Here is a 9,879-nt window from a genome sequence, read left to right as displayed (position 1 = left end):
GGAGGGAAAAGGCTACAATGTTATCAAGGCAAAATGGACCATAGGTTTTCAGAGTTGAAATAGAGATAGAAACAAGAAACTAACCTACATCTAATGAATGATGTGTCAGTAAATCACTCACTCTGTGTGTTTCTGGGTTTCAGGTTTTAGGAGTAGTTCAGAGGAGGAGGTGATTCATCTAGGCTGGAGTAGTCAGGGAAAATTTAGCTGAAAGGTGAGTTATCATTGGTAGAAGGTGAATAACAATTGGTACCTGTGGTAGTGTTATTATCTACACTTGACATGATGCAACTGATGTGAATGACTAACATTTGTAGAAATTGCATTTAAATCAGTTGTGTAGAATTGTCTCATTCATTTTATTATAACACTAGAGATTCTGGGATATAATTATGCATAAGAATAGACAGATGTTTTATATCACAGCTATAATTAAAAATAATAGCTGTGATAAAATATTATTAATAGTAAATGTGTCTGTTTACCTGCCACTGGAAGACCTGTGGTTGTGGCCACCCACTTTGAGATACTCAAACACAGCATAACAGGGAGCAAATGAGAGTACCTGCACAGTGTTATGCCCAGAATTCGTGATCCCCAAATACCGCCAGGGAGCCGAGTCCGATGTAAAAGCAAACGAGCCTTTATTCGAGCTAGCTTGAGCTCAATCCCCTACCTGCACCGACGCAGTGGTGAGATACCAGGGAGAGAGAGCAAGTTTCAAAAGGACAAAGGTTTTATTGGGGCCTAGGGGCAGTTGGTGAGGTAATGGCTATGGCCTCAGCCGATTGGCTGGGGAAGGATCCGAGTCCTGTTAGGCAGGTGAGGGGGGGGTTACTCAAGGGGAGGAGGTGTGGTCAAGGTGAAGGACACAGAACAAGATGGAGTCAGCTGGCGTAGGCCCGCCCTTTCATTCCCCCCTTGTCATGTAGCTTAGGGACCCAATCATGGGACCGGCTGCATTTATGGTGACAAGGGGAACAGAGTTTGGAGGTTTACCCAAAGTTCTGGGAAGCAAGTGTCCCTGGGGTGGCTCTGGGACGTCTGATTAAGTATTGTCCCCAAGCTGGTGTCTATGATCTGCCAGGTGATGTTTTGGGGGGCGTGGGGACTCCCGGCAGCATGAGCAATGACAAGCAGAGTTAACAGAGTTACCAATATTAGGTGGGTCAAATGCGTTGTAGCTTGAGCTTGAGCGGGTTGTGTTGGTCCCGACTGATGGCCCATCGCGTGACGAAGTCCTTCCGGATCGAGGAGGGGTCCGCTGGCCAAATGTGGGTGTGATGGACCCAGGTCGCAATGCCGTCTACTTTGAGAGCGGTGGGGGTTGTCAGCACCACGATGTAGGGTCCCTTCCAGCGCAGCTCGAGGGTCTCTCGGTGGTGCCTCTTGACATAGACCCAGTCTCCAGGCCTGTACTGATGAGGTGTCGGGGTTGGGCCAGGCTCATAGATGGCACGGAGGCACGGCCAAATGTCCTCGTGCGCCCTCTGGAGCCCTCTCAAGGAAAGAAAAAGTTTTGATCTTTAAACTCAGCAATAAGTTCAGCTCGAAGGCTGGGAATAACAGGGCGTGGCCTGCCAAACATGATCTCGTAGGGAGTAAAACCCAGAGTGTAAGGAGTGTTTCTAACCCGGTAAAGGGCATATGGTAGGAGAGTCACCCAGTCCCTGCCAGTCTCCATGGTTAATTTGGTAAGGGTCTCTTTTAGGGTTCTATTCATTCTTTCTACCTGTCCTGAGCTCTGGGGCCTATAAGCACAATGTAATTTCCAGTTTGCCCCCACCGCCTTGGCTACTGCCTGTGTTACCTGCGAGATAAAAGCTGGTCCATTGTCTGATCCTACCATGGCAGGAAAACCATACCTGGGTAAGATGTCTTCTAGTAGCTTCTTAGCCACCGTCTGAGCCATTTCATGCTTGGTTGGGTATGCCTCCACCCAGCCAGAGAAGGTGTCGGTAAATACTAAAAGATATTTATAACCAATACTTTCCTGGTTTGACTTCAGTGAAGTCGACTTCCCATTGGGCTCCTGGTCTGGTGCCTCTGAGCCTGGTTCCTTTTTTATTTGATGTGGCTCTCGCGTTGGTGAGTTGGCAGGTCTTGCAGGCAGATACAACTTGCTCTATTTTGGTGTCCTGTTGGTGAATCTTGATTCCGGCATTTCGGATTAAGTCTTTTAATTTTCGGGCCCCCATGTGAGTAGACTGATGCATGTGCTCTAATATTGAGACTCCAAGCTGGTCTGGCAGCACGAGCTCCTTGTTAGGTGTATACCACCATCCCTTTATCTCCTGGGCCATGGGGAGTTTCTTGATCCGCTGTAACTCCTCCTGGGAGTATTTGGGCTGGTCTGGTAAAACTGGGTCTCCCGGGTACGGTAGTTGTATGGTCATGGTGGGGACTGAAGTAAGGGCTACTGCCTTGGCTGCCTGGTCAGCCTTTCGATTACCTCTAGCTACTGGGTTATCAGCTTTTTGGTGCCCTTGGCAGTGGATAATGGCTAGCTTGGCAGGAAGCCATAAGGCCGTAAGCAAGTTAAGTATCTCCTGCTTATTTATTTATTTTTTTTAATGTTTATTTATTTTTGAGACAGAGAGAGACAGAGCATGAGCAGGGAAGGGGCAGAGAGAGGGAGACACAGAACGTGAAGCAGGCTCCAGGCTCTGAGCTGTCAGCACAGAGCCCGACGCGGGGCTCGAACTCACAGACTGTGAGATCATGACCTGAGCCGAAGTCGGACGCTTAACCGACTGAGCCACCCAGGCGCCCGACTCCTGCTTATTTTTTATAGTCCATCCTTCTGCCGTCAGTAACCCCCTCTCCTGATAAATTGCCCCATGAATATGAGCTGTGGCAAATGCATAACGGCTGTCTGTGTAGCTGTTAAGCCATTTTCCAGCTCCAGCATCAGCGCCTTGGTGAGGGCTATGAGCTCTGCTCACTGGGCTGACGTTCCGGAGGGTAGAGCCTCTGCCCATATGGTATCCATTTCGGTGACCACCGCTGCACCCGCATACCTGTGTCCGTCCCGCACAAAGCTGCTGCCATCAGTGAACAAAGTAGCCTCGGCATCGGGGAGGGGCAGGTTGGTCAGGTCCGTCTGGAACCCATGTACTTGTTCCAGGATTCCCTGGAGGGGAATTGAAGGGGTCCTGAAACAGCCTCCCGATAGATGGATGAGCAACACACGTATGACTCATTACCAAAGCCTCCTACTCAACCCTCCACGAGTGCGGTTCCACCCCAGTGCAGCCCTCAATCCTGCAACCCTGCTGCCCGACCCTGACCTAGGTGCTCCACTACATGACTGTGTGAGCTCTTTTGCTTTTACATCGGACTCGGCTCCCTGGCGGTATTTGGGGATCACGAATTCTGGGCATAACATTTGGGGGCTCGGCCCGGGATCCCCAAGACCCCCGAGGGACCCCCCGACCCGGAGAGCCTGACTGGCCACGGTTAGTGTCTGTCTGTTTGTTCTGTCTTTTCTGTGTGAGCTCATTTCTGGAATTCTGGTAGTGCCCGACGCGGTCTAAGTGGACGCACAGGAGGACCACGGGCCGGGAGTTTCGGAAGACGTTCCGATCCTCCCTTCTGGAGGGACGTGGAATCCCCTCATTGGTTTTGGAGGGACATGGAATCCCCTCAAAGGTCTAAGCTAGCTTTCAGTTTTGCTTCCATGGAGTTGGAAGACTTTCTAGGGGCCCTCTGTCTGTTTTTGTGTTTCTCTGTTTTGTTCTGTGGACTTACTGGACGGACGTTATGGGACAGACTCAGACTACCCCTCTACCCACCCTCTTGGCTTAAGCCCTTCCTAGCCCCGCTCCCTCCGGAGCCAAAACCCATTCTTGCTTTGCAGGGGACAAAGAAGAAGAAAAGTCTTATCAAGCCTTCAGCACCCCTCTACCCTGTCTTACAGGGGGGTACTGAAGAAGAATTAATTTTTCCTGCCCCGTATAACCCCTCTAGGATGCCGGAAGGACACCATCCTCCCCCCCCCCCCCCCGGGGAGGCAGACGCTGTTCTGAGAGCGGAAGGCGGAAACGCTCCAGTGGGAAGCCTGCCCTTTACCAGACAAAGGGCTCAAAGGGAGCAATCCACCTCCACCGCCGACTCCACTATTCTGCCCCTGCGAGCCACCGGACCCCCAGACGCGGAGGGGAATCAGCCCCATCACTATTGGCCTTTCGCCACTAGTGACCTCTACAATTGGAAAGCTCAGAATCCTAAGTTTTCCGAGAAACTGGCAGGGCTTATTGATTTATTAGACTCTGTTCTTTTTACCCATCAGCCCACGTGGGATGATTGCCAGCAGCTTTTGCAGGTCCTGTTCACGACTGAAGAAAGAGAAAGAATCCTCAATGGGGCCCGAAAACTAGTTCCAGGTGCAGACAGGAATCCCACCACCAACCAGGCTCAGATAGATGCCTCCTTCCCCTTAACTCGGCCCCAGTGGGATTTCAACACGGCCGAAGGTAAGGAGAGGCTCCAGGTCTACCGCCAGGCTCTAATGGGGGGTCTCCGAATGGCTGCTAGAAAGCCAACCAATTTGGCCAAGGTAGGAAATGTACAACAGGGAAAAGATAAATCCCCAGCTGCCTTTTTAGAACGGATCATGGAGGCATTCCGTACCTATACCCCCATGGATCCAGAGGCTCTGGAAAGCAAGGCAGCTGTTATCATGGCCTTTGTAAACCAATCGGCCATAGACATTAGGAGAAAATTACAGAAAGTAGATAGACTAGGAGAAAAAAGTCTGCAGGACTTACTGGTGGTAGCCGAAAAGGTATATAATAACTGGGAGCCTCCTGAGGACAAGCAGGCTCGCGCCATGGTGGCTGCCAGCAGTAAGCAGACTCGAGACCTGGCCAGAATACTACTAGCTACCACTGCTGACTTCCCCGAGGAATGAGACCGCCATCTCCGGCAGCTGGCAGACGACGCAAGGAAAGGTAAAAGAACCACCAAGGGGGGGGGAAGCAGAGGCTGCAGAAGGATCAGTGCGCATACTGCAAGGAGATAGGGCATTGGGCCCAAGATTGTCCAAAAAGGGCCGGCGGGAAGGGAAGCAAGACTGATCGAGTAAAAGTCCTAGAGCTAGATGAACTAAGTGATTTGGGGAGTCGGGGTTTGGACCCTCTCCCCGAACCCAGGGTAACTCTTAAAGTGGAGGGGACCCCTGTTGACTTCCTTGTCGACACCAGAGCACAACATTCGGTCCTCCACACCCCACAAGGAAAACTAGCCAGCAAGAAGTCCTGGGTACAAGAAGCAACTGGTATGAGCCAGTATTCATGGACTACCCGAAGAACAGTAGATTTGGGAATGGGCCGGGTATCCCACTCCTTTATGGTAATACTAGAATGCCCCTACCCGCTGTTAGGACAGGACTTACTGACCAAGATTGGAGCTCAGATAACTTTCAGACAAGGGGGGGCCTCAGGTCACCGATGGCAAGGGCCACCCCATCTAGGTCCTGACCATGAAACTGGAGGATGAATACCTCCTCCACCAGGAGGCGCTCCCGAGAGAGGATAATATAGACAGATGGCTACAAGAATTCCCCTCAGTTTGGGCAGAGATGGGGGGGGGATGGGACTAGCCGCTCACAGGATCCCAGTCCTGGTAGAGCTCAAGCCAGGAGAGAGTCCGGTAAGGATCAAACAATACCCCATGTCTCAGGAGGCCCAGAAGGGGATCCAGCCACACATCCAGAGACTACGAAGCCTAGGGGTACTAGTTCTTTGCCAGTCTGCCTGGAACACCCCCCTACTGCTGGTCAAAAAGCCTCACACAAATGACTACCAACCGGTACAAGACCTCCGGGAAGTAAATAAGAGGGTCGCGGACATACACCCAACTGTTCCCAACCCATATACTCTCTTGAGCTCCTTGGCGCCCTCCAGGGTCTGGTATACTGTACTAGATTTAAAGATTCTTCAGTCTGCCGCTGGCACCCCAGAGCCAACCCTTGTTCACCTTCGAGTGGCATGATCCGGAGGAGGGCTACAGTGGGCAACTCACCTGGACACGGCTACCTCAGTGATTCAAAAATTCACCCACCATCTTCGATGAGGCACTACACGAGGACCTGGGTCAGTACAGAAGGGAGCACCCTGGCCTCACCCTTCTACAGTACGTAGATGACATCCTGATTGCTGCCGACAGGGCCAAAGACTGTGAGCGAGGGACCCAGGACCTGCTGGCTACCCTGGGGGTCTTAGGCTACCAGGCATCCATGAAGAAGGCTCAGATATGCAGGGAGAGGGTAAGTTACCTGGGATATATCCTGGAGGACGGACAGCGGCGGTTATCAGATGCCAGAAAAGAAACTGTCCTAAAGATCCCTACTCCCACCTCCCGAAAAGAAGTAAGGGAATTCTTAGGATCGGCCGGATACTGCTGCCTCTGGGTTCCAGGTTTTGCTGAGATCGCCAGACCCCTATATGAAGCTACCAAAGAGGGGAAAACATTTAAATGGGCTGAAAAAGAAGAAACTGCCTTTAATCAGTTAAAAAAGGCCCTCCTAAGTGCCCCAGCCCTGGGCCTACCAGACATTACGAAGCCCTTCCACCTCTTTGTAGACGAACATAAGGGATAGCAAAAGGGGTTCTAACTCAAGCCTTAGGCCCCTGGAACCGCCCAGTGGCTTACCTGTCTAAGAAATTAGACCCAGTGGCTGCCGGCTGGCCGCCATGCCTAAGAATTATTGCGGCGACAGCACTCCTAGTCAAGGATGCAGACAAGCTGACCCTAGGACAGGAGATCTGGATCACGACCCCACACGCCATGGAAGGGGTCCTAGGAATCCTGGTTTTATTGGGGTCTAGGGGCAGTTGGTGAGGTAATGGCTGTGGCCTCAGCCGATTGGCTGGGGAAGGGTCGGAGTCCTGTTACGCAGGTCACTGGGCGTGTTTTGATCAGGAAGTTTGAACGGGTGAGCGAGAGGTTACTCAAGGGGAGGAGGTGTGGTCAAGGTGAAGGACACAGAACAAGATGGAGTCCGCCGGCGTAGGCCCGCCCTTTCACACAGCACTGGTGCAGGCATGGTTTTTCACTGGGACTTTGGAAGGAGCAAAGGAGAGAAATCCAAAAAGGCATAAGGGCAGAGGCCTATGTGTGCACTAGTAGGCTCCCCATCATAGTGAATAATTCATCCCTTGTTCTTACTTGACAATTGCCTGTGGTATGGAAGCAACAAGTCGCCACATGAACTTTTTTCCACCAGCAAAGCCAGTATGTTTAAGCCTCGATATTTTTCCCAAGTTGAGGTCCTTCATTGTGTTAACCAAACGTACATCCCTGCCTCCCCAGTCCAAGAGTATGGGAAGCCAGCTAGACAGAGGGCTACTTGTGCCTTATTCTACTGTATTGCCAACAAATAAGGGGACTGTCTTTCTTGTTCTCCTTTATGTCTCAGGACCTACAGTGGTTTCTGCACATAGGAAATAAATATTTTCTGAATCAATGAATTATTGACTATTGAGTCCTGGACTGGGTGTTGGGGGCAGTCTTCTGATGAAAACTGGGCATCTCTCTACCCATTGAGCTCTCAGCTGTTGGGGTCCTCTCTTAGGGGCAGCATTGTAAACTGCATAACTTCTGGCTTTTTTTGTCCTGGTGTTGCAGGTCCAAACCTTATGGGTTTGTCCAACTCCTGTTTCTTCCCCCTCCTGAGTGGACTTATTGACTGCAGGAGTTCTTGGACACTTTGGCATTGAGAGCTTGAAACCAACGGGTACTTCTGAGGCTCCAACTATCATTCTACAGTACTTAGTGGATGTCAGGCTTTATTTTCTCAAAGGCTGAATCCTATTTTTCTGGTAGTTGGTGTGCTATTAGGAATGTGGGCCAAGCTCCCAGCCACTTATGTACAAGTGTGATAGTTCTGCCCAGATTCTGTGTATTTTGTGATTTTGAGTCCACCAACCTCCCATCCTATGACTCTGATCTCTCAATCAAGCCTATTCACCCTAAACACTTTTTTGGCATTTGTTACATTTATATTTTTAATTTACATCCAAGTTAGTTAGTATATAGTGCAACAATGAATTCAGGAGTAGATTCCTTAATGTCCCTTACCCATCCCCACTCCCACAACCCCTCCAGCAACCCTCTGTTTGTTCTCTGTATTTAAGAGTCTTTTATGTATTGTTCCCCTTCCTGTTTTTATATTGTTTTTGCTTCCTTCCCTTATGTTCATCTGTTTTGTATCTTAGAGTCCTCATATGAGTGAAGTCATATGATATTTGTCTTTCTCTGACTGACTAATTTCGCTTAGCATAATACCCTCTAGTTCCATCCACGTAGCTGCAAATGGCAAGATTTCATTCTTTTTGATTGCTAAGTAATACTCCATTGTATATGAGTATATACTCCACATTGTATATGAGTGTGTTTACTCCACATCTTCTTTATCCATTCATCCATTGATGGACATTTGGGCTCTTTCCATACTTTGACTATTGTTGATAGTCTGCTATAAACATTGGGGTGCATGTGTCTCTTCAAAACAACATACCTGTATCCCTTGGGTAAATACATAGTAGTGCAGTTGCTGGGTCCTAGGGTATTTCTATTTTTAATTTTTTGAGGAACCTCCATACTGTTTTCCAGAGTGGCTGCACCAATTTGCATTCCCACCAGCATTGCAAAAGAGATCCTCTTTCTTTGCATCTTTTCCAACATCTGTTGTTGCCTGAGTTGTTAACATTAGCCATTCTGACAGGTGTGAGGTGGTATCCATTGTGATTTTGATTTGTGTTTCCCTGATGATGAATGATGAACATTTATTCATGTGTTTGTTGGCCATCTGGATGTCTTCTTTGGAGAAGTGTCTATTCATGTCTTTTGCCCATTTCTTCACTGGGTTATTTGTTTTTTCGGTGTTGAGTTTGATAAGTTCTTTATAAATTTTGGATACTAACCCTTAACCTGATATGTCATTTACAAATATCTTCTCCCATTCCATCAGTTGCCTTTTAGTTTTGCTGATTGTTTGCTGTGCAGAAGACTTTTATTTTGATGAGGTCCCAATAGTTCACTTTTGCTTTTGTTTCCCTTGCCTCCGGAGATGTGTTGAGTAAGAAGTTGCTGCGGCCAAGGTCGAAGAGGTTTTTGCCTGCTTTCTCAAGGATTTTGATGGCTTCATGTCTTAGATTTAGGTTTTTCATCCATTTTGAGTTTATTTTTGTGTATGGTATAAGAAAGTGGTCCAGGTTCATTCTTCTGCATGTCACTGTCCAGTTTTCCCAGCACCATTTGCTGAAGAGACTGTCTTTATTCCATTGGATATTCTTTCCTGCTTTGTCAAAGATTAGTTGGCCATACATTTGTGGGTCCATTTCTGGGTTCTCTATTCTGTTCCATTGATCTGAGTGTCTGTTTTTGTGCCACACCCTGTACACTTTTTGAGGCATACTTTCATCATGACACCATATTGTTTTGGTCCCATAGGGAAGCAGTACCCAGGAATTTCTAAGGTTTTGAGGGGCAAGTAGTTCGTGGTGATAGATCCAGATATAGAAGCTGTGGTTCCCACCTTGGAAAATTATGCTGAGCTGGAGAGTGGATCACACCTGGTCAGAGTATGTCTCAACAGCAAACTCCTTGGGAACCCTTTATTAAAATTAAATCCTGAAGACTTTAGAAACTTTGAGTCCTTGGATATTAAAGTGAAAATAAATACCCAGTTTGATATTTTCTAAGAACAAAAAAAAACCTTTTTTTAAATTCAATGTACTCCCAAAGTGCTACACAGCATTACTGTTTTGCTCTCTATATCTTGCCCTGCACTGATTTCTCCCAAGATTTCAATTTTGATTTCATTCAGGTTCTGTGATGTTCCCTTGGCTTTTTCCAACCATTTGTTGGCTTTAT

This window comes from Lynx canadensis, chromosome C1 (genome assembly GCF_007474595.2).
Source record: "Lynx canadensis isolate LIC74 chromosome C1, mLynCan4.pri.v2, whole genome shotgun sequence".
Lineage (NCBI taxonomy): Eukaryota > Metazoa > Chordata > Mammalia > Carnivora > Felidae > Lynx > Lynx canadensis.
The sequence above is the reverse complement of the archived record's forward strand: the minus strand, read 5'-3'. Positions refer to the sequence as shown.